The sequence below is a fragment of the Mirounga leonina genome, unplaced genomic scaffold (genome assembly GCF_011800145.1).
Source record: "Mirounga leonina isolate KUSES-001 unplaced genomic scaffold, KU_Mleo_1.0 Mir_127, whole genome shotgun sequence".
NCBI classification, from domain to species: Eukaryota; Metazoa; Chordata; class Mammalia; order Carnivora; family Phocidae; genus Mirounga; species Mirounga leonina.
Genome location: NW_023270316.1, coordinates 65,404,528 through 65,432,526, shown reverse-complemented (window position 1 = coordinate 65,432,526; position 27,999 = coordinate 65,404,528). Strand labels below are relative to the sequence as shown.

General features: G+C 39.8%; 1 long non-coding RNA gene across 2 annotated transcripts; it reads left to right on the top strand.

Moving 5' to 3' along the window:
* The first annotated feature begins 15 nt into the window (after nucleotides 1-15).
* On the top strand, nucleotides 16-27,999 carry LOC118009509. 2 transcript variants are annotated; one of them, XR_004678955.1, is made up of 5 exons: nucleotides 16-174; nucleotides 13,779-13,867; nucleotides 25,093-25,219; nucleotides 27,618-27,668; nucleotides 27,832-27,999. It is a non-coding gene; the product is annotated as an uncharacterized LOC118009509 (long non-coding RNA). The 2 variants fall into 2 exon arrangements; XR_004678954.1 differs by lacking the exons at nucleotides 27,618-27,668; nucleotides 27,832-27,999 and having other exon boundaries at nucleotides 25,093-27,130.

Below are 27,999 nucleotides of genomic sequence, written 5' to 3'. Positions count from 1 at the left end.
CGAGCGGAACCAAGGCCGCTGGAGGGGCTCGGAAAGAGTGATGGCCAGTGAGAGCGGTCACGGCTAGAGGGAGCCCTGGACACAGTGCACGTGGGAGAACAAAGGCTGATTCTCCCAACTCTTCTGGAACCTAATCTTTGTTACTAATGTATTCTAAGACCGTTACCTCCAATGGTAAACGTCTGGGGGGGAGGGTGTGTGTGGGTGTGTGTGTGGGTGTGTGTGTAGCGGTATGGTCAAAGTGTGTGTGTAGCGGTATGGTCAATCTGTGTGTGTCAAAGTCTCGAGGTGTGTGTGTGTGTGTAGCATTATGGTCAAAGTCTCGAGGTGTGTGTGTGTGTGTGTAGCATTATGGTCAAAGTCTCGAGGGGTGTGTGTGTGTGTGTGTGCACAGCAGTATGGTCAATGTTAAATTCCTGACTCCTCAGGATAAAGAGCAACTGTGCTAATACCATTTATGATTATGAGAGGCTAAAAAGGGAAAATCAAAGTGAACATACCTTACCTTTCCCCAAAACTTCTTTAAAATTACTAAAATGCAATAGATGACATTTTATATTCTTCAATAGACTTGCCTTTAAAAAATTATACATATAGTGCCCTAAGCATTTACGCCTAGCTAAGTGACTTGTTGAGGGATGGCAGTGACTTAATTCTAGATGAATTATTTACCTCAATCAAAATTAATTAATGATGAGGACTGTTGTGTGATCACTGGGTGAGGCTTTTAACTTAGGGGCCATTTGGGAATTTCCCCAAATCGAAGAAAGGTAACAGTCATCCCAAAGAGAAAAACCTGTTAGGGAGGTATGCGTTAATACAAGGGTTTAAATGATTTTGCTCTTGTTCTCCCTAAAAGAATTCTGGAAAAATGTGACTGTACCTTTTCTTTCATTTTTAGATAGACCATACATAAAAATTTTGATCTGATTTAAATAGTTGCAAAAGATGCAAATTGTTCTATAGTAAATTGACATTTTTAAAATACAACTGCTACATAACCCTTCTAAATGTAGCCAGTGGAACCTAAATACCAGGCAATTTGATAGCCTCCATCAATTTTTATAACTACATGAACAAGCTTTTCTTTAATAAGAAATTTTACATGATTCCTTTTCTTCCTGAACCTGTATTTCCATAGTTCTTCATGAAAATTTATTATATTATCATATAATATTTCTTTATTCTGGAAAGTCTTTTCTTGATCACCTATCAAACTTCTTTGCATCATAGGTACATAAATTTAAATCTAATTTTAAAATTTTGCAATAGCCATAAAAGTTAAAGTGTTTAAAAACTTGAAATTTCTAAATACAACGTTATTATATATAGAAAACCGTAGGGGCACCTGTGTGGCTCAGTTGGTTAAGCGACTGCCTTCGGCTCAGGTCATGATCCTGGAGTCCCGGGATCGAGTCCTGCATCCGGCTCCCTGCTCAGCGGGGAGCCTGCTTCTCCCTCTGACCTTCCCCCCTCTCATGCTCTCTCTCTCTATCTCATTCTCTCTCTCAAATAAATAAATCTTTAAAAAAAAAAAAAAACGTAAAATTTACTACAAAGCTACTAAGTACATCAAAGTTGCAGGATAAAAGATCAACATACAAAAATCAATAGTATTTCTAAACACTAGCAATGAACGCTCCAAATATGAAATTAAGAATGTTATTGAGAATACTATCAAGAACAAAATACTTGGGAATAAATTTAACAAAATAAGTGCAAGACTTGTACACCAAAAACTACAAAACATTGCTGAGAGTGTTTATAGAAGACCTAAATGAATGGAAAGACATTCCATATTCGCAGACCGATTTAATATTGTCATAATCTCAATATTCCCCAAATTGATCTACAGATGGAACATAATCCCTAAGAAAATCCCAGACGACTATTTTGCAGAAATTGTCAAGCTAATCCTAAACTCACATGGAAATGCAAGGGAGCCAGAATAGCCAAAACAATCTTGAAAAAGAACAAAGGTGAAGGACATTTTTGTTTGTTTTGTTTTGTTTCTTTTGCTTTTTGAGTTTTTATTTAAATTTCCATTAGTTTTCTTTTTTTTTTTTAAATTTATTTATTTGAAGAGAGAGACACAGCGAGAGAGGGAACACAAGCAGGGGGAGTGGCAGAGGGAGAAGCAGGCTTCCCGCCGAGCAGGGAGCCCGATGCGTGGCTCGATCCCAGAACCCTGGGATCACGACCTGAGCCGAAGGCAGACGCTTAACGACTGAGCCACCCAGGCGCCCCTAAATTTCCATTAGTTAACATACAGTGATTCATCACTTTCATATAACACCCAGGGCTCATCACTACAAATGCCCTCCATAACCATCACCCATTTTACCCATCCGCCTGCCCACTTCTGCTCCAGGAACCCTCGGTTTGTTCCTTATAGTTGAGTCTGTTTCCTGGTTTGCCTCTCTCTCTTTTTTCCCCATAGGTTCATCTGTTTTGTTTCTTAAATTCCACATATGAAATCATATAGTATTTGTCTTTCTCTGCCTAACCTATTTTGCTTAGCATAATGCTCTCTGGCTCTATCCACGTCGTTGCAAATGGCAAGATTTCATTCTTTCTGGTGGCTGTGTAATATTCCATTATATGTATAAATATATATATATGTATATATATGTATATATATCTATATATCTTCTTTATCCATTCATCCGTTGATGTACATTTGGGCTCTTTCCATAATTTGGCTATTGTTGATAATGCTGCTATAAACATCAGGGTGCATCTATCCCTTTGAATCAGTATATTTTTTTAATCTTTTGGGTAAATACCTAGTGCAATTGCTGGATTGTAGGGTAGTTCTATTTTTAACTTTTTGGGAAACCTCCATACTATTTTCCAGAGCGGCTGCTCCCGTTTGCATTCCCACCAACAGTCCAAGAGGGTTCCCCTTTTTCTGCATCCTGGCCAATGTCCGTTGTTTCCTGAGTTGTTAATTTTAGCCGTTCTGACTGGTGTGAGGTAGTATCTCATTGTGGTTTTGATTTGTATTTCCCTGATGATGAGTGCTGTTGAGCATCTTTTCCTGTGTCTGTTAGCTATCTATATGTCTTCTTTGGAAAAATGTCTATGTCATCTGCCCATTTTTTTAACTGGATTATTTGTTTTTTGGGCGCTCAGTTTTATAAGTTCTTTATATATTTTGGATACTAACCGTTTATCAGCTATGTCACTTGCAAATATCTTCTCCCATTCCATAGATTACCTTTTAGTTTTGTTGATTGCTTCCTTTGCTGTGCAGAAGCTTTTTATTTTGATGAAATCCCAATAGTTTATTTTTGCTTTTGTTTCCTTTGCCTCGGGAGACATATCTAGTAAGAATTTGCTATGACCAGGTTAGGTTATTGCCTGTGTTCTCCTCTAGGATTTTGATGGTTTCCTATCTTATATTTAGGTTTTTCATCCATTTTGAATTTATTTTTGTGTATGGTGTGTAAGAAAGTGGTCCAGTTTCATTCTTTTGCATGTTGCTGTCCATTTTTCCCAACACCATTTGTTGAAAACACTCTTTTTTTAAATTAACATGTAATGTATTGTTTCAGGGGTACAGGTCTGTGATTCATCAGTCTTACACAATTCACAGCACTCACCATAGCACATACCCTCCCCAATGTCCATCACCCAGCCACCCCATCCCTCCCACCCCCTTCCACTCCAGCAACCCTCAGTTTGTTTCCTGAGATTAAGAGTACCTTATGGTTTGGAAGACACTCTTTCCCATTGGATATTCTTTCCTGCTTTGTTGAAGATTACTTGACCATATAATTGTGGGTCCATTTCTGGGTTTTGTATTCTGTTTCATTGATCTATGTGTCTGTTTTTGTGCCAGTACCATACTGTTTTAATCACTACAGCTTTGTTATATAACTTGAACTCCAGAATTGTGATGCTTCCAGCTTTGCTTTTCTTTGTCAAGATCGTTTTTGGCTGTTCTGGGTCTTTTGTGGTTCCATACAAATTTTAGGATTGTTTGTTCTGGCTCTGTGAAAAATGCTGGTAGTATTTTGATAGGGATTATATTAAATGTGTAGATTGTCTTGGGCAGTATAGACATTTTTACAATATTGTTTTTCCAATCCATGAGCATGGAATGTTTTTCCATTTCTTTGTGTCATCTTCAATTTCTTTCATCAGCATCCTGTAGTTTTCAGAGTTCAGATCTTTTACCTTTTTGGTTAGGTTTATTCCTAAGTATCTTATGGTTTTTGTTGCAATTGTAAATGGGATTGATTCCTTAATTTCTCTTTCTGCTACTTCATTATTTTTGTATAGAAATGCCATGGATTTCTGTACATTGATTTTCTATCCTGTGACCTTACTGAATTTGTGTATCAGTTCTAGCAGTTGTTTGGTGGAGTCTTTGGGTTTTCTATATAAAGTATCATGTCATCTGCAAATAGTGAAAGTTTGACTTTTTCCTTGCCAGTTTGGATGCCTTTTATTTTTTGTTGTTGTCTGATTGCTGAGGCTAGGACTTCCAGTACTATGTTAAATAACAGTGGTCAGAGTGGACATCTGTGTCTTGTTCCTGACTGTAGAGGAAAAGCTCTCAGTGTTTCCCCATTGAAGATGATATTAGCTGTGGGTTTTTCATATATGGCCTTTAGGATGTTGAGGTATGTTCCCTCTATCCCTACTTTGATGAGGGTTTTTATCATGAACGAATGTTGTACTTTGTCAAATGCTTTTTCTGCATCTATTGAGAGGATCATATGGCTCTTATCTGTTCTTTTATTAATGTGGTATATCACGTTGATTGATTTGCAAATATTAAACCACCCTTGCAGCCCAGGAATAAATGCCACTTGATGGTGGTAAATGATTCTTTTAATGTACTGTTGGATTTGATGTGCCAGTATTTTGTTGAGAATTTTTGCATCTATGTTTGCATCTATGTTCATCAGGGATATTGACCTGTAGTTCTCTTTTTTTAGTGGAGTTTTTGTCTGGTTTTGGAATCAGGGTAATGCTGGCCTCACAGAACGAGTTTGGAAGTTTTCTTTCCATTTCTGTTTTTTGGAACAGTTTGAGAGGAATAGGTATTAACTCTTCTTTAACTGTTTGGTAGAATTCCCCTGTGAAATCATCTGGACTGGACTTTTATTTGTTGGGAGATTTTTGATTACTGATTCAATTTCTTTGCTGGCTATTGGTCTGTTCAATTTTTCTATTTCTTCTTGTTTCAGTTTTGGTAATTTATGTATTTCTAGGAATTTATCCATTTCTTTCAGATTGTCCAATTTGTTGGCATATAATTTTTCATAATATTCTCTTTGTACTTCTGTGGTGGTGTTATTTCTCCCCTCTCACTTGTGATTTTATTTATTTGGGTCCTTTCTCTTTTCTTTTTGATAAGTCTGGCTAGGGGTTTATCAATTTTATTAATTTTTCCAAAGAACCAGCTCCTAGTTTCATTAATCTGGTTTTTTTTAAGCTTGTATATAATTTATTTCTGCTCTAATCTGTATTATTTCCCTTCTTCTGCTGGCTTTAGGCTTTGTTTGTTATTCTTTTTCTAGCTCCTTTAGATTTAAGGTTAGGTTGTTTCTTTGAGATTTTTCTTCAGGTAGGCCTGTATTACAATATACTTCCTCTTATGACCGCTTTTGATACATCCCAAAGGTTTTGAACCATTGTGTTTTCATTTTCATTTGTTTCCATGTATTTTTTTTTATTTTTCTTTAGTTTCCTGGTTGACCCATTTATTCTTTAGTAGCATGTTGTTTAACCTCCATGTATTTGTCATCTTTCCAAATTTTTTCTTGTGGTTGACTTCAAGTTTCATAGCATTTTGGTCAGAAAATATGTATGGTATGATTTCAATCTTTTTGTACTTGTTGAGCACTGATTTGTGACCTACTATGTGATCTATTCTGGAGAATGTCCCATGTGCACTTGAAAAGAATGTGTATTCTGCTACTTTAGGATGAAATGTTCTGAATATATATGTTAGGTCCATATGGTCCAGTTTGTCATTCAAAGCCATTATTTCCCTGTTGATTTTCTGCTTAGATGATCTGTCCCTTGTTGGAAATGGGGTGTTAAAGTCCCCTACTATTATTGTGTTTTTATCAATGAATTCCTTTATGTTTGTTATTGTTTCATATATATATTTGGGTGCTCCCAAGGGGCATAGATATTTACAATTCTTAGATCTTGTTGGATAGTCCCCTTTATTATGACATAGTGCCCTTCTTCATCTCTTTTTACAGTCTTTGGTTTAAAATCTAGTTTGTCTGATATAAGTATTGCTACTCTGGCTCTCTTTTGATGTCCGTTTGCATGATAAATGCTTCTCCATCCCCTCACTTTCAATCTGCATATGTCTTTAGGTCTAAAATGAGTCTTACAGGCAGCATATAGGTGGGTCTTGTTTTTTATCCATTCTGACACCCTATGTCTTTTGAAGATTTTATTTATTTATTCATGAGAGACAGGGAGAGAGAGAGAGAAAGAGAGAGGGAGAGAGGCAGAGGCAGAGGGAGAAGCAGGCTCCCTGCTGAGCAGGTAGCCCGATGCGGGACTTGATCCCAGGACCCTGGGATCATGACCTGAGCTGAAAGCAGACGCTTAACCATCTGAGCCACCCAGGCGCCCCACCCTATGTCTTTTGATTGGAGCATTTAGCCCATTTACATTTAGAGTAATTATTGATTGATATATATTTAGTGCCATTTTATTACTTGTTTTGTCATTGTTTCTGGAGATTTTCTCTGTTCCTTTCTAGTCCTTGTTACTTTTGGTCTTTCCTTCCCACTCAAAGTGTCCTTTTTAATATATTTTTGTAGGGCTGGTTTAGTGGTCACAAATTGCTTTAGTTTTTGTTTGTCTGGGAAACTCTTTATTTCTTCTTCTGTTCTGAATGTTAGCCTTGCTGGATAGAGTATTCTTGGCTGCAGATTTTTCCCATTCAGCAGGTTGAATATATTATGTCACTCTCTTCTGGCTTGCCAGGTTTCTGTTGAGAGATCTGCCAGTAGATTATGGGTTTTCCCTTGCAAGTTAGGGAAATGTCTTGATGCTTCTAGGATTTTTTTCTTTATCACTATATTTTGCAAATTTAACTACAGTGTCTTAATGTTGGCCTGCTTTTGTTGATTTTGATGGGAGTTCTCTGTGCCTTGTGGATTTGGATCTCTGTTTCCTTCCCCTGATTAGGTAAGTTTTCAGCTATTACTTCCTCAAATAAACCTTCAGCTCCCTTTTGTCTCTCTTATTCTTCTGGGACTCCTATGATACAAATGTTACTACTTTTGATATGGTCACTGAGTTCTCTAAGTCTGCTCTTGTGATCCGTAGTTTTTCTTTCTCTCTTTTGTTCAGCTTCATTATTTTCCATAATTCTGTCTTCTATATCACTTATTTGTTCCTCTGCTTCTTCCATCCTTTAGGTCATTATATCCAGTTGGTTTCAAATTTCAGTTATTGCATTTTTAATTTCTAATTGTTTTTTAGCTCCTTTATCTCTGTGGTAAGGGTCTTTCCAGCTTTTCTCAAGTCCAGTGAATATCCTTATGATTGTTGCTTTAAATTCTCCATCAGGCATATTACTTATATCTGTTTCCATTAGATCTCTGCCTGTGACCTTGTTCTTTCTTTTGGAATGAATTCCTCTGTCTTGGCATTTTGTCTAGGTCTCTGTCTTCTTCTATGCATTAGAAAAGTTATATCTCCTGTTCCTGAGAGTAATGGCCTTAAAAAGGGGAGGCCATATAGTGTCCAGGGCTTGGTGCTCCAAGGAGTGTCTCTGGTCTGTGCTGTTTATACTCTGCTGCTATGTTTTGGCTGCTCTTTCCCTCAGGTCAGTCATCTGCAGAGGTTCTCCTTGCCCGCAGTGGGCAGTGTTTGGACCTTGGCCAGAGTGAGGTGAGTTTTAACTAGGTGTGCTGTGGTCTGCTTGTTAAATGAAACCTGATGCTACTTCTAGAACTGAAGCCTGTAGAACTTTGTGGTTGGTAGACATGGTGCGTTCAGGATTTTGTGCTGGTCTTCTGGGGAAAGGGCCTGCTGTGCTGGTCCTTAGGCACACCTGCCCAAGAAAAGCAGTACCAGCAGAGTGCAAGGAGGTGGGAATTGGTGTAAGCAGGTTAGGCAGCCAGCGTTGGCACTGTGCTGTTTAGTGAAGTTGGTTTATGCTGAGGGGTGGGGAAGGGAAATGACACCAGACAGTTTCTTTGTCCCCAGAGAGGGGACTCAATGCTTGCTGCTCTTAGAGAAGCACTCCCAGAAGAGCGAATAATTTCTCTAGTGCATCCCAGGCATTTTTCAGATTGCTGTTTTCATGCTGTCTGTCTCCAGGGTGCTTGCCCGCCTGGAGCAATGCATTGCACTTTGGGCTCTATCCCAGCCAAATCTGCTGACTTTTAAAAACTCCAAACTTTAAGGACCTGGTGAGCTGGGAACCTGCACTGGTCTTCCAGGGGAAGGTCTTGCCATGCTGGGACTGATGCAAGTTTGACTGAGAAGGGCAATCACACTAGAACACAGAGGTGTGGAATTTGGAGCAAAGCAGGCTAAAGCTCCAGTATTTGGGTTAGCCACCCTCAGCAGGTATCTCTGTGCCTATGCTGAGGGGTGGGGGCGGGAAATGGTGTCCACTGGATCTTTTGTCACCTGAGAGGGAACACTGCAAATGTCACCTCTCACAGATGCACTCTAAGAAGAATGAACAGTCTCTCCCCATGAGCCTTTGGTGATGCTCAGATTGTGCCATCCACCCCAGGATTGCTTGCATGCCTTCTCTCCTGGAGTAGGGGACTGCCGTCAGGACTCTATCCCAGCCAAGCCTGTGGACTTCTAAAACTCCAGTTTTTGAGCCCCACTGGTTGCAAAAACTCATGAAAATCAGCCCCTCTTGTTTACCCAGCCAATGGCTTTGGGGAAGTGTTCCCCTTGTGCATATCCCTGTGTGCTCCACTCTTTCTTGCCTGTTTCTGCAACCAGGGCTCCCTCCCCTCTGCAGCACCCATGATCCATTTCTCCCCTAAAGCCCATCTCCACACTTCCTACCTTCCTCAATATGGCCTCTTCTTTCCTTCTAGTTGTGCAGTTTGTCAGTCCGCAGGTCAATTTCTTGGGTATTCAGAATGATTTGATAGTTATCTAGCTATGTTTGAGGGACAAGGTAAGCCTAGGGTCTTCCCACTATGCCACCATCTTAGTTCCCCCCACACTTTATGATATAAAAATTTTACTACAGAGCTTCAGTAATCAATTCAGTTTGGTACTAGCATAAGGACAAACATACGTAGGATAGAATTGAACAATGGAACAGAATTAAGAACCCATAAATAAGCCCCTTTACAGTTAACTGGTTTTCAACAAAAGTGCCAAGAAAATCTGATGGGAAAGAAATATGCTTTTCAACAAATGGAACAATTGGAAATTCATTCAAGAAAGGTGAATTTGGACCCTTATCTCATAACATACTAAAAAATTAACACAAAATGGATCAAAGACTTAACTGTAAGAACTAAAACTATAAAACCCTTAGAAGAAAACATGAGTAAATCTTCATAAACTTGGGTGAAGCAATGATTTCTTAGTTATCACCCCCAAAATATAAGCAATAAAATTTGGTAAATTGTACATCATCAAAATTAAAACCTTTTGCTCTTCAAAAGACACCATCAAGAAATTGAAAATACAACCCACAGACTATGAGAAATTATTTGCAAATTATTATATCTGACTTGTATTTAGAATATATAAAGAACTATTATAACTTAATAACTAAAAAGGTATGTAATATAATTTTAAAATGGGCAAAGGATTTGAATAGACATTTCTCCAAAGATCTACAAATGGCCAGAAAGCATATGAAAATATGTTCAATGTAATTAGTCTTTAGAAAAATGGAAATAAAAAACACAATATGTCATTATTTACCCACTAGCATATCTGTAATAAAAAAAGATAGATACTAACAAGTGTTGACAAGGATTTGGAGAAATTCAAACCCTCATGTATTACTGGTACAATGTAAAATGATGCAGCCATATTTTGGTAATCAATTTGACTGTTTCTTAAAAAGTTATATGTAGACTTACTTTATGACCTGCAATTTCTATCAGAGGTGAAGTTGTGTACATGTTTTCATATCTCTTGGTTCAAAAAAATCAAGTGATGCTGCTGTTATAAAATTCCTTCCACTTCTCTTTATTTAGTTTAGGTGAATAGAGATTCTCAGCTTTCTCATCGATAAATGTTAAAATTGAGATAGAATTGGTGCTGAATCCTGCCTTATTCTGGAAATAGAACACCTATAATACATATAATACAAACAATACAAATACTGGTACACATATACAAAGTGTCCAGGTATACTTGACAGAAATGTTCATAGCAATGAACACTTACAGCATTTTGTAATAGTACATTAGAAGTGAGCAGACTGGCAGCAGGTGGAGTGGGGAATGCGGGGCAGTGAAAACTGAGAAGGTAGGAAAAGCAACATGGTAGATTGACAAAGGGCTCAGAAGAAAAAAGTTGTATGATTCTGCATTTGAAGTTGTTTTTGCTATTGTGATGTAAGAAGCCTAAGTTTCCTGAATCCTTCAGTGTAGTTTTCAAAAAATTCTTTGTGTTCTGTTTTTGTTTTGGTGAGAAATTTAGAAAAGAGGCTCAATACCCATTTTGTTTACATGGTCCAGAACAAGACAAATATATGAATAATGCTGAGAGAATCCATGAACTGAATTAGGGAAAGTAAAAGCCTAGACTCAGAGGTGTCCTTGAGACTGTAAAACCCTTGGGAATTTTTGGACATCTCGAAGACAGCATCAGATTTTCTACAAGAGGTAAAAATGGAGCTCAAAGAAAATATAAATGCCCTTCAGTCAGAGATCACCAAGAATACACCTGAAGTTTGAACTTCTGTTTAAACTCTGCTTGTCTTTTTATAGAAGAAACCTGTAAGTGGAATGTCAAGGAACCCCTTGATAAAACACCAAAGTGGTTACATCTTCAACATTATTAAAATGGTGGTTATATTTAAGTATCCCATGTAGACTTATAAAGGTTTTTCAAGTTCCATGTAATTAGGGGTTATAAGAATAAAGACTCTTAAGAAGGTATCTTTAGGGCTGGCTGGCTGTGGTAACTAGTTAGACACTAGCCCCTTCCCCTCTTCAGTATGTCACTTATTAGGGAAGCTAAGAAGAAAAATGTGTGATGACTTGCTGGTAAAATCCACCGAACACTAGGAATTCATTATTGGATATCCTGATTGTGTTGGAGGGATTCCCATTGCAGAACAGCTAATACTTTTCTGGCAATATCCAGGCAATTTCAGTGGAAAGATCTAGGTCTAGAAATCCCTTCTTCAGCACTCTCAGTTCTTGGAGCTGGCCCATCCCAGCCTGACTGCCCAAATAAACTGATGTTATAGCAGATAACCAGGAACACAATACTCAACAAAACACAGATTTGAATGCATAAGTTCATATAGAGTTCATAAGCAAAGATGTTCATGAAATTAAAAAAGAAAGAAAAACAAAAGCCTGCTAATTTTGTAACACTTTATAAAAATATACCATGGTTACATTTTCATAGTTAAAACTTTTCAAGCAATTCTTTCCAGAAATTCTTCATCATTCAATCATATTTATTTTCTGAACAGTTTATGTTTCTTAGTCTTCTTTTTTTTTGGTCAGTTTGGATTTCTAATTGAAGCTGTTTCTTTAAAAATAAAGTCTCTCTTCCTACAGCAACACAAACTTTAAAAAACACTCGTCCACCTAATATAGCTGCAAAGACTTGGTGCCATATGAAGATGAGAAATCAAATAAATTTGAATTTATTTTTTTCTATAGGCTCAGTCTGTTTAGAACAATTCGTATTGTTATTACCAACAAAGAGGTTATTGGCTATTAAAAAATCACATTCAGGACAGAGGTGGAACTTGAAAATACTTGTTTCTTTTTAAAAGAATCAGTTCTGTCATCCAAAAAAATTCTTTAATTTACATATAGACAAGTTCCTATGGTGTCAGATCACAGCATAGCTAAGCATCACTGAACTGTATTTAGTCACAAGCCTTGCTTGTAACAGTGGGGTGCTTCCTATGCACTACCGAAGTGATAGAAATCAAAATGCTAACAATACCCAGTTTTCAACAGCCCACAGAAACTACATATGTATTAAGCCTACTCTCAGAGTCTATAAATTACTCCATCAGGATATATTAACTAAGGACTTTGGAATTTAACTCTTTCAGATGAAAACAGTTTCCATTAAATTTTCTGAAAAGTCAAATTTGGGGTCATAGTAGTATCAATTTTTTGAAGCCCAACTGTGTGAAAGGTCCTTGACTAGTCATTTTACCTCCCTCATTTTATTTCAGCCCCCAATAAACCAATAAAGAGGCTATTGTCAGATGAAGAAATGGAAGCTCAGGAAGTTTAATATATTCCAAACAATACAGCAAACACCTAACAAAGCCAAGATTCCCAAAGATTGTTTTCAGAATCGCTATTTTGTCAAAATTAATGTTTTGTTGAATAACTATTACTGTATGCTCAGTATGAATAGTTTCCATATATTATCTTTGAATTCCCCCTCTCTCCAAACCATACAGAATGAAGTTTGTTAACACTAAGTAACATGATCAAAATCTCACAAATGGTAAGTGGTAGAACTATAATTTAAACTGGAGTTTTTGGCTTTAAAACCTTTGCGTTTTTCTACTGTAACACAGTATCTTAAGGTTGGTTATCCAGTTCCCAAAAGGTAACATACTTTGGAAGAATCTGAAACATCCGAGGACAGAGAAAATTTTGCCAAGACTACAAATTTGCTGGTTTCTTTGATTTGGCTCTAAAAATAAATATATACTAGAATCATGGACTATCAAATGAATTTATGTTTGAATCCTAGCAGTCTTACCTACTGCCTACATAAATTTGGGCAATTTCCTCTCAGTGCTTCAGTTCTCTCTTTTGTATAATTCAGGTAACAAGAGCTACTTCATAAGATGACACTGGGGATTAAATAAGATAACGTATGCAGTGCTCTGTACCTCACAAAAGGCAGCCGATTAGAGTGGTCAAGAGCACAGACCTTAAAACCAGCTGCCAAATTCTCAATCTGCCACTGATCGCCTTCGTGATCTTGGGCAAATTTACTTTACCTATCTGTGCCACCGTTTCCTCACGGTAAAACAAGGTCATGATAATAACTATTTCATGAATCAGTCCGTGTTAAAATGCTTAGGATAAAAATTGTTTCCATTAAATCAAATGTGCCTGGCACATTGTAAGTACTATTTAAGAGGTTGTTAAATTTCAAAAATACCCTTTGAACATAGCAGATGCTGAATAAATGGTAGCTATTTTACTTTGCAATCACTTGGGTGATTTTAAAATGATATATGCGTATATATTTCTACTGGTATTTAAATGTTTTATCTTTGGAGAAAATTCCTCCATTGCCAATAAAATAACGTGTAGGACTGAATCTGCAGCCCAGAATGGTTAGTCCTAGAGCTATCCTAATAGGTTCCCTGAAGTTTGGGAGCGGGGAGGGGAGGTGGAGAGAGAGGAGGATGTGAGGGTGTCTTTCAGATTTGGGGTTAAGCAACTGGACATGCCTCTAGATGCTATTTACTGAGATGGGAGACACTGGAGGTGATTGTACATATGTACAAACTAACAATTGTTTAGTATCTCCCAGGTCCCGAGCATTATGCTGGGGCACTTTGTGTCCATTTTACCTCATTTTACTCTCAGAAACACCCTATGGGTATTACTCTCTCTGTTTCACAGATCTGTGAAGATCTCTGAAGAAGTGTGTTGCTCCAGAGAGGCAAGCGAGTTCAACTTATGAACTGTCAACTAAAAGTTTTTTGCATAAGGTGGTAAGAATTTTTTTTAGCCCCCGCTCCCTCCCCTACCCTTTTTTCTTTTTTAAAAAAGATTTTATTTACTTATTTGACAGAGAGAGACACAGCGAGATAGGGAACACAAGCAGGGGGAGTGGGGGAGGGAGAAGCAGACTTTCCCCGGATCAGGGACCCTGATGCAGGGAGCCTGATGCGGGGCTCGATCCAAGGACCCTGGGATCATGACCTGAGCCGATGGCAAGACACTTAACGACTGAGCCACCCAGACGCCCCGCCCCCTACTTTTGCCTAAGTCTTACTCCATCTGTTTTTAATGCTGTTAATATTTTTTTTTTAAAGATTTTATTTATTTATTTGAGACAGACTGAGAGAGAGAGAGCACATGAGAGGGGGGAGGGTCAGAGGGAGAAGCAGACTCCCTGCTGAGCAGGGAGCCGGATGCGGAACTCGATCCCGGGACTCCAGGATCATGACCTGAGCCGAAGGCAGTCACAACCAACTGAGCCACCCAGGTGCCCCAAGAGCTGCATTCTTTTTTTTTTTTTTTAAAGATTTTATTTATTTATTTGACAGAGAGAGACACAGCGAGAGAGGGAACACAAGCAGGGGGAGTGGGAGAGGGAGAAGCAGGCTTCCCGCTGAGCAGGGAGCCTGATGCGGGGCTCGATCCCAGGACTCTGGGATCATGGCCTGAGCCGAAGGCAGATGCTTAACGACTGAGCCACCCAGGCGCCCAGCCCTCCCTCCCCTTCCCTTAAGTTCTGAATGTTTACATTGGTGTGTTAACATAGCCACCACCTTCAACCCAAAGTGACACTTTCCTATTCCCTGTAGTCCTTTAATACCTCCATGGACAAAGAACCTTTTGAGATGCCAGGCAGGCTCTGAAAGTTCAGTTATAACTTGGAAATCTGTAATAGATAGATTACTCTGCCCAGAAATGTCATGAGAGTTGTTGTCTGTCTCCAATACTTACATTAGGCACAGACATACTATCATAGAGCTAAAATTCAGTGTAACGATATTGCCCATTAACCTAGTAATGTCTGTATCGATTTCACCACTGATAAAAGGTAATTGGTTCCAACTGGAAGCAAATCAAAGTATATACGTTTCTATTCCAATCTTCTGAATAATGCATGCCATCTGTATTACCTCAAACTTTGGGGAACAAAATGCTAAGCAGAACCTCAAATGGTTAAAAGAATGTCTTTTTAAGGGTGGTATTTCTGAACTCTCTAACAACAACAACAACAAAGTTCTGCATCATAGAATCCATGACGTTTTCAACCAAAACCATCACGAAAGCAAATTTCCCATGTTTTTCAAATTTACCATAATGCAAATATTGGATGGAACCATATTAAAATGTGGATACAAGCACTTTCACGTGGTTCCACCTAATAGATTACCAAGAGCATAGTTCATAAATCTCGAGGAACATTAACTACCATAGTTATTTTTAAAATTCCTGCATTCTTTAAAAGCCCTCTTTTTATTCTAATGGAAAGCCAAAACTGAAAACTCACTAAACTTCACTATTTATGGCTACTACTTACTTTTCATATTACAATATTCCTATAACCAAGCTATACTAATTACAGCAGATATATTTACAGTTGATATTTTTGCTCTTTGGTTTTCAGATCAACTCTTGTCATTGTGAGTATCAATGATAAAAATATTTTATGCTTGTATGATGCTACACAGTTGTCAGCGGGCTTGTGCAGATACTATGTTGTGCAATCCCTATGACCCTTCCTTTTAGGCTGGCATTTATTATCACTCCAACCTTCACACCAAACATGGGCAAATATGACCCATGTATTATGGAAGAAGAAACAGAGGTTCAGTGAGGTGACCTGTCCTGGAGGGGCTTGGCTAACCCCATATCTCCTGGGTCATAACCGAGTGCAATGGATTCACTGTATCTCTGTCAAACAACCTGTCCAGTAGTGAGCCCGTCATTGAACAAAACAGGCATTCCAATATCACACTCAGAAGGAAGCACTGCTGTTGGAGAGGGACATACCTCAGGATGTAGGATCCCTACTGGCTCTCTCCTCTCTGGCTCTTTCTGAGCTCCAGCCCCTCGCAGGCAGCCTCCACACTACGGGGAGGAGAAAGCTCCCGGCCTTGGCAGGTGGAAGCTGTAGGGGCCACAAGTGTGGGCCCTTCCCTCTACCAAGCTCAGCCATCACAGGGGTTGCTTGGCACCTGCAAAGGACCCCTCAGCCCGCTGCCTCTCAGCTGCTAACCCAAAGCCAGCAGAAGAAAGCAGAGCAGCACATGGAATAGGAAGATTTTTTAAAAAATGAGATCTTTGTGGGACTTCTGGGTGGCTCAGTTGGTTAAATGGCTTCCTCCGGCCTAGGTCGTGATCCCACAGTCCTGGGATGGAGTCCCAAGTTGGGCTCCCTGCTCAGCGGGGGGTCTGCTTCTCCCTCTGCCCCTCACTCCTGCTTGGGCACTCTCTCTCTGACAAATAAATCAATAATTTTTTTTTTAAATGAGATATTGTTCATAGTGAATTTAAAAATTAGTATCTTACTCCATGGATCTTTTCGGTGATGTGAGGTTATCTTCCCAACTTCTGGCAATAATTGTCCTCTTTATTAAATTTCTGTTGGTGATAATGAATGTGGTGGAAACGCAGGATTGGCAAGACCAGGGCTTTGCGTTCTTTAATGTGCATACACATCCTCTGAATACTTTGAAAAATACAGATTCATCTTCAGTAGGTCTGGGGTGGGGCCTGAGAGTCTATATTTCTGGCAAGCCCCCACAGGATGCCAATGTTGCCAGCATCCGCAGACCAAATTTTGAGTAGCATGGAACCAAATCACTTCAAATAGTCCTTCCATCCCCCAGGATCTATGAGAAGAGGAAAATCTAAAGATTATTAATGGTTTTATTTTTTCTCAAAGCAACCACCAAAAAAATCTAGCTGATTTTATTTTTCCTTTATTAATTTTTCTGTGGAAGTATGTGAATGAAACAGAATTTGTTTTCCGAGTGTCTTGGGAATAAGTCAGGTGTTGGGTTGAATAGGCATTTCTCCCTCTCTTTGATCCCTGGTGCCACAGAGAAATGCTGAGCTGCTCCCTGTTGGTTCACCCCCTTCTCAGAATTTTCCTGTCTAGTCTTCTCTGCCTCTGCCTGATTTTTTCCCCTATAAAGATTTAGGGTTCTTATGGACCAGAGACAAATTATAGCAGGAATGTCGCAGTTGTTTTAGCTTGTGCAGTTGGTTGCATTCTTCTGAAATTAGCCTGAAATTAGATCACTGCTCAAGAGAGCCATAAAAATAATATCAGCACACAATATCTTACTCTAAATTATTTGGCTGCTTTGGGTCAGCCCAATCCAAATGCTACAGCCTTGTTTTTATTTTTAACTTTTAACTTCAATTATTTATTTTTAACTTTTAACTTTTTAACTTTTAACTTATTTTTAACTTTAACTCAGAAAAAGATGCAAGAATAGTGGTCTCATGTACCCGTCAGCCAGCTTTCCCCAAGGATAACATCTTACAAAACCATCATACAGTATTAAAAACAGGAAATCTACACCAGCACAGTACAGTTAACTACAAGACTTACTCGGATTTCACCAGTTTTTACAAGTGCTCTTTTTTGGAGGGCAGGGGAGTATACAGGACCATGAAATTATATAGATTCAGGTAACCACCACCACAATCTGATTGTTAAAGTCTGGTGTCCCCCAGGATTCAGCCCTGAGCCCTATTCAGTTCTCATTCTTCACACTGGCCCCGAACCTTCTCAATCATAATTGTGGCATTACTATCTTTTGCATTTGGATAATTCCCAAATTGATAACTCTAACCTCTCTCTTGAGCTCTGTTCCTAACCATTTCACGGCCATTTCTGGATACCCACTGAATATTTTATCTGCACTTCACACTTCAACATATTCAGAATTGAACCAGGATTCCTTCATTTTTAAACAAGTCTGTCTATGGGCGCGTGGCACCCCGTAGCCCCAGCCAGAATGCCCAGGGATCATCCTAGATGTATCCATCAGCCATATCTCACCTCCACGGAACAAAAAGAGCTGACACTCCTCTGGCAGGTACTGTGCACCACACACTCAGTGCAAATTAGCTCATTTCATCCTGAGAGCAATCCTAAGCATTGTCCGAAATGGCTCCAAGTTCCCTGAAGCCTAAAACGTATACAGTTTTAGGGTTCCTTTTGAAGAAAAAGAACAGAAAAAATACAAATGTCAGGAAATCTTGCAGTATGCTACAACATGGATGAACCTTGAAGAAAGACATTGTGCCAAGTGAACAAAGCCGGTCACAAAAGGACAAATACTGCATGATTCCACATATATGAGATACTTGAAATAGTTAAACTCCTAGACTCAGAGGCTAGAGTGGTGGTTACCAGGGGCTGGCAGCAGAGGGAGATGGGGAGTTGCTCATCAATGGATATAAAGTTTGAATTACACAAGATGAGTAAGTTCTAGAGATCTGCTTTGCAACATAGTGCCATAGTTAACAACACTGTATTGCACACTTACATTTTTTTGAATTTAGATCTCATGGTAAGTGTTCTTATCACAAGAAAATTAAGTAAAATAAAATAAAATTACAAATATCAAAATTAGTACTTACAAAAATAAATACCTGGACGGGCACAAGTGATAGGTCCTGAAAACTGACCTTCATTAGTTTCAGGACATATCCGCCCTCAAGGCAGGTGCTATTCTTACTTCTGTCTTACTATGAGACAACTGAGGCACGGAAAGTTTGCATACTTAACTTGACCAACGTCAAGTTCCAGAACAAACTATGCTTTCTACACACTCTGCTTTCTAGATCTATCTCAAATGCCACAACTGCCCTCAAGAGGAAACTCGTCCTCTCCCTCCACCAAAATGATCCCACTCCTCTCCCCACCATCAGCCCCACCGGCGCCACCACGACCACCCTTGCCTCGGATACCTCCCTTGAAGTCTCTGGACTTCCTCATTATTTTGAAGCGAATCTTATATTTCTCTCACCTTTCCATCTTCCTGCCTGGATAGGAATTCTGGTTCAGCAATTTCAAAAAAACAGTCAAATATCTGAGTATCTGTTATGTACGAAGCACTGACACCATTTCTGATCCTCAGTTTCCAGCTGAAATTTTGAGCACAGCTGAGTTCTGAAAATATATTAATTATAAAAGGCTAGAAGCCTATGTGCACTTTTTTTGTGGTTTTAAAATAGTGTAATTTGAGCTCCTCTTAGAGCAGGGCATCTGAGAACAAATGGGGAGGTAGATGTCCGTGTTTTGTCAGCCTTGTTAGTTACAGAGGCAAAGGAGAAGCAGAACTTCTGCTTCCCTGGTGACACCTTCTCACTTACCAGTGTGATCGTATTAGGCTCAACCTAAAGAATTTTTGGTTCAAACATAACAATAGACACATATATTAAAATTACTTTTATTAAGCTTTAAAAAATAATACATTCTCTGAATAAGTATGAATAAGCATTTACCTCAACAAATTTACAGTCCATAATTTATTTGTGCACTCCCTGTTCTTGCTGCAACATGCTTAAAGTCTAAATATTACAAACAAGAAAAGGATTCAAGGCATGTATATGACTATTCATAAACTCTAAAATGATCATGGCTACAAAATTTTAAAGCTCATTGTTTTTCTTTCAAGGAAATGGTCAGTTTAAGATATTTTAGACATGTCGGGCACCTGGGTGGCTCAGTTGGTTAAGCGACTGCCTTCAGCTCAGGTCATGATCCTGGAGTCCCGGGATTGAGTCCCACATCGGGTTCCCTGCTCAGCAGGGGATCTGCTTCTCCTTCTGACCCTCCTCCCTCTCATGCTCTCTGTCTCTCATTCTCTCCCTCGCAAATAAATAAATAAAATCTAAAAAAAAAAAAAAAATTAAAAAAAAAAGATATTTTAAACATGTCAACAAAAAAATACTGTTTGGTTGCTTCCTATCTCCCTTCCATTTTACCCACATGAGTCAGGAACTTCATTAGCTGCTGGGGATGCAGGAATTAACCACACAGTCATGTCCTCTCCCCTCACGGGGCTCACATGAGCTTCCAAATAAACAAAAACCGATCCAGAAAGCTTTTGAGGAAGAAGGGTCATCCAAAACAAAACAGAGAGAATTTCAGCATTCAGGTCATATTTATCAATCACTGAACTACAATATGACTTCCCCACAATCTCCATGATTCCCAGCCAAGATGTTTTTATTCCTCCTAACTTTAAAAAAATTGCCAATAGGGAAGTTATTTCTAATACGTCATTTCTATGCCTTTCCTAATAGAGTTGCAAGCTAAGGTGTTAGAACCTAAAACATCTTGTCAACTTATTCAGTTCGTTACTGTGTGTGTCAAATTCAATATTTAGAGAAGTCAAGCTATCTACATATTTAGATGTTTGTTTTATATTTTCCAATCAATTTTTACTAAAGTGAAAATTTAAAACCTTAATGTATCAAACCATAAGTTTCTTGAGCATAAATATAATGTTTCAAAAAAACAAATTGCAGGGTTTTTTCTTCAAATACTTCCATTTTTCTCTAAACTAAATCAGCTATTGATTTGCCACCAAGGTCATTGTCCCATCTTTTTTTCTTCCAAGTGTCAACATCTTGTTCATGTCACTGTTTATTAAGACTTTAAATAGCAAAAGGCTCAGACAGAATAAAAAAAAACATTAATTCATTTAGTCACTTAAAATCTAGTGCAGAAGCTGTAGTAGGAAAAAAAATAGAATTATTAGGAGTATTGCGATGGAGAGTTTATCTGACATTCTAGTTTGATACTCCTCAGGATAACTGATATCACAGTATTAGCAGATACCTGAGTTAAATGACAGATATCAATTTGTCTCCAAATCTCGGTATGATTTCACCATTGCTTTTTTGGGTTAACTCTGGGTTTTCATTTTCATTTGGAAACATAACTTATCCCAGTTGTGAAGACTGCCTGGACTCTGGTTTGGAATGTTTCCCAACCAAGGCATTACCCTCTTAGAAAATACTCTTTTCCCAGACTTGGAAATACATAAGGATCTGGGTTGCCATGCTTGACTTCAAGGTGACCCTAACACAACTTTGTGTCCTCTTACTATCTTTACTCCTAAAGGTAAAGCAAAAACCAAAGGATTCAGTTCTCAGGAATTGTCCCTCTCGTCTGGCAAATGGGAAATTTCCCCTCTGCTTTCCATTGCCGGTTTCCCGCTTTCCTCTCTCACACTCATTCAGTAATTCGTCAGATATCCACAGAGCCCTTAGTGTGTGCAAGGCAAACAACCCAGCACTGCAGGAAGCACTGAGACATGGAGCCAGGGCTGACTCTATCCCCTTGCCTTCTGAGGATGTTGAGGCCTGGTAGAGGATGGGACAGACATCCAGCCCTTAAACAACAAAGTGGTCCCTTAAATGCCTTCTCAAAGGAGGGATACAGTGCATAAGTAAAATAATAGTGATTAGTAATTATCATAAAGTTTATTCCTTTACTCACGAGCAATCCTCCCTGGGCAAGTCGCCTACGATTTCCCTCTAGAATTGAAGCATGCATTCGCAGAAGGAAGGCGGGGCCACTGCTGGTGCTGGGCCTGGCATGGGGGCACAAAGAAGCAGGGAGTGAAAAGACTCTTTCATTCCTCTGGCAAAGGCAGCCTTGCAGCTGGGGCCATGGTCTGCTCCGCTGAGCCTTGGCCTCCTGAGAGAGATGTGTTCCTCTCTTGATCCGAGTCTTAGCCACCAGCCGCGGGTAGCAGCCAGGAGATGGGGAGGACAGTTAAACGACCCATTTAATTTTACAAAACGTGCATAAACGTTTTATTTTTCCCTCGCAATCAAGAATAGCCACTGAATTTAAACTTTTACCTGTAATCCCTCTGCTTAGAATTAGGATGGTGAATTTCCAATTAACGTGGGCTTGTCGGTATGTCCTTACCCCATCGGCTTCCTCATCTGTAAAACCAGAAAGTGGTAACAGAGGTTCCTAAGGTTCCTCCCAAATCAAAACAAATATGATGTTTAAGTCAAGAGAATTTCAGGTGACTCACACTTGCCTGTTAAGGAAAATAATATAAAAACAAAAAAGTATTTGCCTATTTTCGCCTTTTTCTATCATTTTAGATTACTTATTGTAACTTAGCGACTCCACTTTGTGTTTATTGTTCCTCCACTAACATCCCCGGCTTAAAATAAGAAAAATGTAAAGGTTTCTATTCCGAACCAAAATTCTAAACATCGACGCGCACACATGCCCCCGGACGCAGCATGGAAATGAGAGCCCAGCTGAAACCTAACTCCGTGGTTCCTAAACCAGCGGGCATTAGAATCGCCTTGCTAATTTGGTAGGGAAAGCGAGGCCAAGAGTTAATGGTTTTAAGTTCTAAGTAAGTAAGACTGATGCTGTTGGTCCAGGTGAAAATAACCATTGCTTTTAGCAGAATTCCTTGGAGACCTATCCCCAGCTTCGATTCTCTTCAAATCCCTTCAAGTCAGAACGGGCCTCAGGCAATGGCTTCTCCCCTCTGCTGTTTGTCGACTGTCAGCAAGTCCTGATAATGGTGTTTTTCTTCATGTCAAAGCACTTCCCACCTATTCCTAACCGATTGCCCACCGATTTCTCTGTTCCCTTGGCAGGATTTCAAGCCCCGGTAAAGCTTGCATTTTAATACCCAGCATGACCGTTTTCCTTTTGTTTGCTTTTATTTTGGCAGCCGATTAAGAAGTATTTCTCGCGCATATCCCTTTTTAATTCCTCGGCCACTGTGGTCCAAAACTCTGCCAAAAGTTCCGTGCTGCCCAGAACGCAAAATAAATGGAAGAATGCGAGGCCAGTCAAGCGAGGGTAGCGAGGCCGAACGTTCGCAGCGCGTTCAGCTAACGCGCATAGAGGGGCAGTAGCCAGTCTGTGGTACCAAGTGCTCATCTTTGCAGGATGTGAGCCTAAGATTGTGGAAGGAAGGGTTCTTCTGTTTAAAATTTTTATTTTATGGTATTTAGTAGATAGTCTTTAGTAACAGAGAAACAGCTTTATACCCCTAATCACAGGAAATGCTTTTCAATAAACGCTTCTTTATAATCAGTGTGTTCTCAGGTCCCTATCTCCAAAGAGGGGTCTTGAGAATAAATGATGCTGGAAGTCTATGGTGTAGCAATAAAGAGGAAGAAGGGGTGTTTATTTGTATGAGATAAAAACCATAATTTCTTAAGGTACTTATATGACTTAATTTCTTAAAATGCTGATACCTTACGCTAGAGGTATAGTTACATACCCTATTCTCTTTTTATCTGCCAATAGGAGGAATCAAACCTGATCTCTTGTTAGAGCCTGATATCCAGCATTTAAACAAAACAAAACAATCCTAGAGGCTTATTTAGCAGCCCTCTTTTTTTTTAAGTAAACTCTACCCTCAACGTGGGGCTCAAACTCATAACTCTGAGATCAAGGGTCACATGCCTTTTTTTTCTTTTTTAAAGATGAGACCTGTATTTTTTTAAAAGATTTTATTTATTTGACACAGAGAGAGAGACAGCGAGAGAGGGAACACAAGCAGGGGGAGTGGGAGAGCAAAAAGCAGGCTTCCAGCAGAGCAGGGAGCCCGATGCGGGGCTCGATCCCAGGACTCTGGGATCATGACCTGAGCCGAAGGCAGACGCTTACCGACTGAGCCACCCAGGCGCCCCAGGGTCACATGCCTTATTAGCTGAGCCAGCCAGGTGCTCCATTAGTGGCCTTCTTTCAAGCTGATAAGGCAAGCTCCACTCTTCTGTTACCTGCCCCTCCTTCCCACTTCCCTTCCGGCTCAGACAGTTTTGGCACTTGGCAGGAAGAGGAGTGAGTCAGGGGGAGGCCAGTGGGAACAGATGAAGCAGAGGGGCTGCTGCTGGTGGTGATTGCATGGGGGGGGGGGGGGGGGGATTTCGCCCCAGTACTAAAAAGATCCAAGTTGCACTTGTAGACAAGCTTGTTGAAGCCAGCCACTCATCCCAGCCCTTCCCAGTTCTGCCCACCCAATGGCCCTCCCAGGTACTAAGGCATCTCTTTTCCATTCATGGCCATTATGACTAATTTTAAAAATTACATGTATGTTTTTAGTATGTGCTGTGTGTATGTAAAGGTGAGAGTAAGGCTTACTATGCTTCAGGCTTCACTATTCTAGCCATTGCCCTGCATCTCAAGAATTCCAAACTTCTTTTCTTTCTTTTTTTTTTTTTTAAAGATTTTATTTATTCATTTGAGACATAGAGATACACAGAGAGAGAGAGAGCATGAGCAGGGAGAGAGGCAGAGGGAGAGGGAGAAGCAGGCTCCCCGCTGAGCCAGGAGCCCGATGCGGGGCTTGATCCCAGGACTCTGGGATCATGACCTGAGCCGAAGGCAGACACTTAACCATCTGAGCCACCCAGGTGCCCCGCCAAACTTCTTTTCATCTAATGCTTCTGAATTAGAACTTTCTGCTAAATTTAATCAATTCAATAGAACTTCAAGCTTCCCTTTAAAATGGCTTAAATATATGAAATAATTTCTTTTTTGAAAGCTACTCACTCAATGACATCTTTGACTACTTCACATTTCCAGAAACATCTATCATATTTTACTAAAGAGATCCCAATGTCACACAAAACTTATCAACACAATGCCTTGACTCTTGTGGCCGTGTCATGAATTATTACTGTGGGCAGAAGCTATTGTATTACTCCATGACTTTTATCAGTACACATTGGTGGTGACTTAAACAGTTCCTTTTTCTAGATGTTTTATATTTTTTTCGTCTTTTTTTTTTAAAGATTTTATTTATTTGAGAGAGAGAGAATGAGAGAGAGCACATGAGAGGGGGGAGGGTCAGAGGGAGAAGCAGACTCCCCGCCGAGCAGGGAGCCCGACGCGGGACTCGATCCAGGGACTCCAGGATCATGACCTGAGCCGAAGGCAGTCGCTTAACCAACTGAGCCACCCAGGCGCCCCTTTTTCGTCTTTAATTAGACTGAGGTACTGGAGTGGCCATTGCTTTTGTAAGTGAATATTCTCAGTTCTACTGCTATTCATGATGCAAAGATGGATACTTGCCAATTATTTACTCTGGCCAGGGGCATTATTTATTTACAGAGCTGGTAATGTTTTACGACTCGCGTGAACTGGTCTACATCCATGGTTCTGCTCTTGTTCTAAATTTTGCTTTCCATTTCATTGTAAACTTGAGTTAATACAGATATTGTTTGTTTTTAGCTTTTCACTAGGTATTCAGGTCAAGAAGATAACAGATCTCTGGCTTGAACTCTGAAAGCAGAAGTCCTTGAGAAGCCTTTAAGAATTGGATCCCTTCAAGGCTGAAACTGCTGTTCTCATCAGCTTGGTAAATCTAGATTAGACTTTTTGTGATTTGTGATACAGTTATATACACTTACTGTAGAGTTGCTGAGACAATAAAAGTTAATGACTGCCACCTCCCCCCCACCCCCCGCCATGGGGGCCCGGGGAAGTGGCCTGGGGAGAGAAGAGCTGTCAAGTCCTTGCCTTGCCTTTGCTTCTCATGGAGACAACAGCATTCTCCAGAAGCACCCCTTCCCCCCCAAGATTAAGTGAGTCCCACCACCAGTAAGCACAGACATGCTCAGGTTTCTAGAGAGAGGCTACTTGGTGACTGACCTAATTCAACCAGCGGGAGACCCTGGCACAGCAGATGACCAGGGGAAAAGCTTGGTACACCCTTTTGAAAGGCAGTCGGATCAGTGTAAACCAGAACATTCTTTCTGAATAGAAAAATGCTATTAGTCATGAAAATGATTTCACTCCTCATACTGTCATCTCAAGTCTATGAATAAGTACGTGATAATACTAATAAAGTTGATGATGATGGCTTAATTCCTATGCATCTAGGGATCCACATTGTTTGCAGAGCAAAATCACGTTCCAGAGGCAGAATCAGCAGCCACAAATTTTATAAAGTGTTTACATTCTTTATTTTTATTCACTGAAGAACATTAGAGAGATATGATTCCTAATCTGGGGCAACACCTTTTAAAAGCGCCTTCCTCCACTCTCCGATTTTCCTGTACGCTCTGGGCTCTCTCCTGTATCAATGCTCTGACACTGTCCCTCCAGGCTCTGTCTGTTTTACACTGAACTCTTCCTCTTCTTTCTTGCTCTCTTTTTTTTTAAGATTTTTTGTTTATTTTATTTGAGAGAGAGACATTTGAGCTTCAGAGAGGATTATTAATATTCCCACGGGCATGTTGCCTAAAAGTGGAAAAGTCCAGTTCTGAATTCAAATCTTTATTCCTCCAGCGTCTACACATCTGCCACATCTGTCACTATGCTGTTATCCTAAATAATTAATTCAAGGGAAACAAGTCATTTGTACACAACATTTAGATTAGATATGGGCCAAAGCGTCAAAGCACAAAAATATGATTAGGTAAATTATTATCCAGCAACTTAATATTAATAGACTTATGTGGCCATTGAAGCATTATACAATAGATTGATAAAAAAATAAATGAAGTTTGGTATACATAAATCATAATCATTTAAAATTAAGCATACAGAATTAAAAATCATAAAAGTCATGAAGATTGCAAGATATGTCTATTAAGGTGAAGGGAAAGGGGTCATGTGTTTCTCTAAGATTAAACTTTAAATGACTTCTGCTTGTCCTTTGAAAGAAAGATTGTCATTCCCGATGTCCTGATTCTGTTGACTACAAACTTGCCGAGCTCAGAGTCAAGCTGGGAAAGCTAATATCCCATATCTGGTAGATCGAGACATTTCATATTTTTTCAGCTTCTTATCTATCCCGTTTCTACCCAAATAGTGAAATAACCTAGAACAAAGCCAGCCAAACCTCTGCTCTCCTCCCTGCAGGGGGCACTGTGGGCCTGTCTAAATGGAAGACTGGCAGCCACCCGCCCAGGTCAAGTGGTCCATCGACAGTTCAGCTTAACTGCTCAGCCCAGTCAGGACTGTTCCTCTGATACCTGGCACTGGATGTTCCCTATTCTCCCTTTCCCTGCTCCCCTAGACCACTCTGCTAGTTGTCCAAGGATCAAAGAGCTGCTGCATGTGAAGTGTGACTTGGGGAGATTTTGTGCGTCAAATCTCAAAGCCTTGCTCCTAAGGGAATTGTAGACCCTAGGCTGAGGGGAATTTGGCAGCGAAGATAGATTTGAAGGCAGGCTCTCTCGGCAGCTCAAAATTGCCTTTCTGCTGGTGGGAAGACTGCCTTTCTGAGGGCCTGGATCCTCAGAGGGAAATAATCTATTTTTTTTCTTTTAATGTTCTTTTTTTTTTTTTTTTTTTTAAGATTTATTTATTCATTTGAGAGAGCAAGAATGAGAGAGAGTACATGAGAGGGGGGAGGGTCAGAGGGAGAAGCAGACTCCCTGTTGAGCAGGGAGCCCGATGCGGGACTCGATCCCGGGACTCCAGGATCATGACCTGAGCCGAAGGCAGTCGCTTAACCAACTGAGCCACCCAGGTGCCCTATTTTTTTTCTTTTAAATAATCATTCTGGTGATTATCACTTTCATGAAAGAGCAGAGTTTGAAAAAGAGACTGACCAGAGCATATAAAATAGTCCTGCTGTGCTCACAGGTCAATTCAGGCATGCTCTCTAAAGAAGTATCTCTTTATTCTAGAGGTGCGTGTGGATTCTCTCTTACTAGACAAATGGCGTGAAAGGTCAGGATTCAACAACTCTACCATTCTCTTTAGCAGGTTTATTTTAAATTGAGTTGTTTTCTTTTATGGTTCAGCATAGGAGGCCTCACTTTGCTCCAAACGCTCAGACGCTGAGCTCCCAGAAGGTAAGGCATTCTGTGTCTGGGCAAGAGCTTGTGGTTGCTGGTGTGTGATTCATCCATCCGTAGATGCTTAGGCTGCTTCCGTATCTTGACTATTGTAAAAAAATGCTGCAAGGAACATAAGGGTGCATATGTCTTTTTTAATTGGTGTTTTTGTTTTCTTCAGACTAATAGAAGTGGAATTGCTGCATCACATGATAGTTCTATTTTTAATCTTTTGAGGAACCTCCATCCTGCTTTCTGCAGTGCTGCACCGATTTCTATTCCCACCAACAGTGCACGAGGGTTCCCTTTTCTCCACATCCTCGCCAACACTTATTTCTTGTCTTTTTGA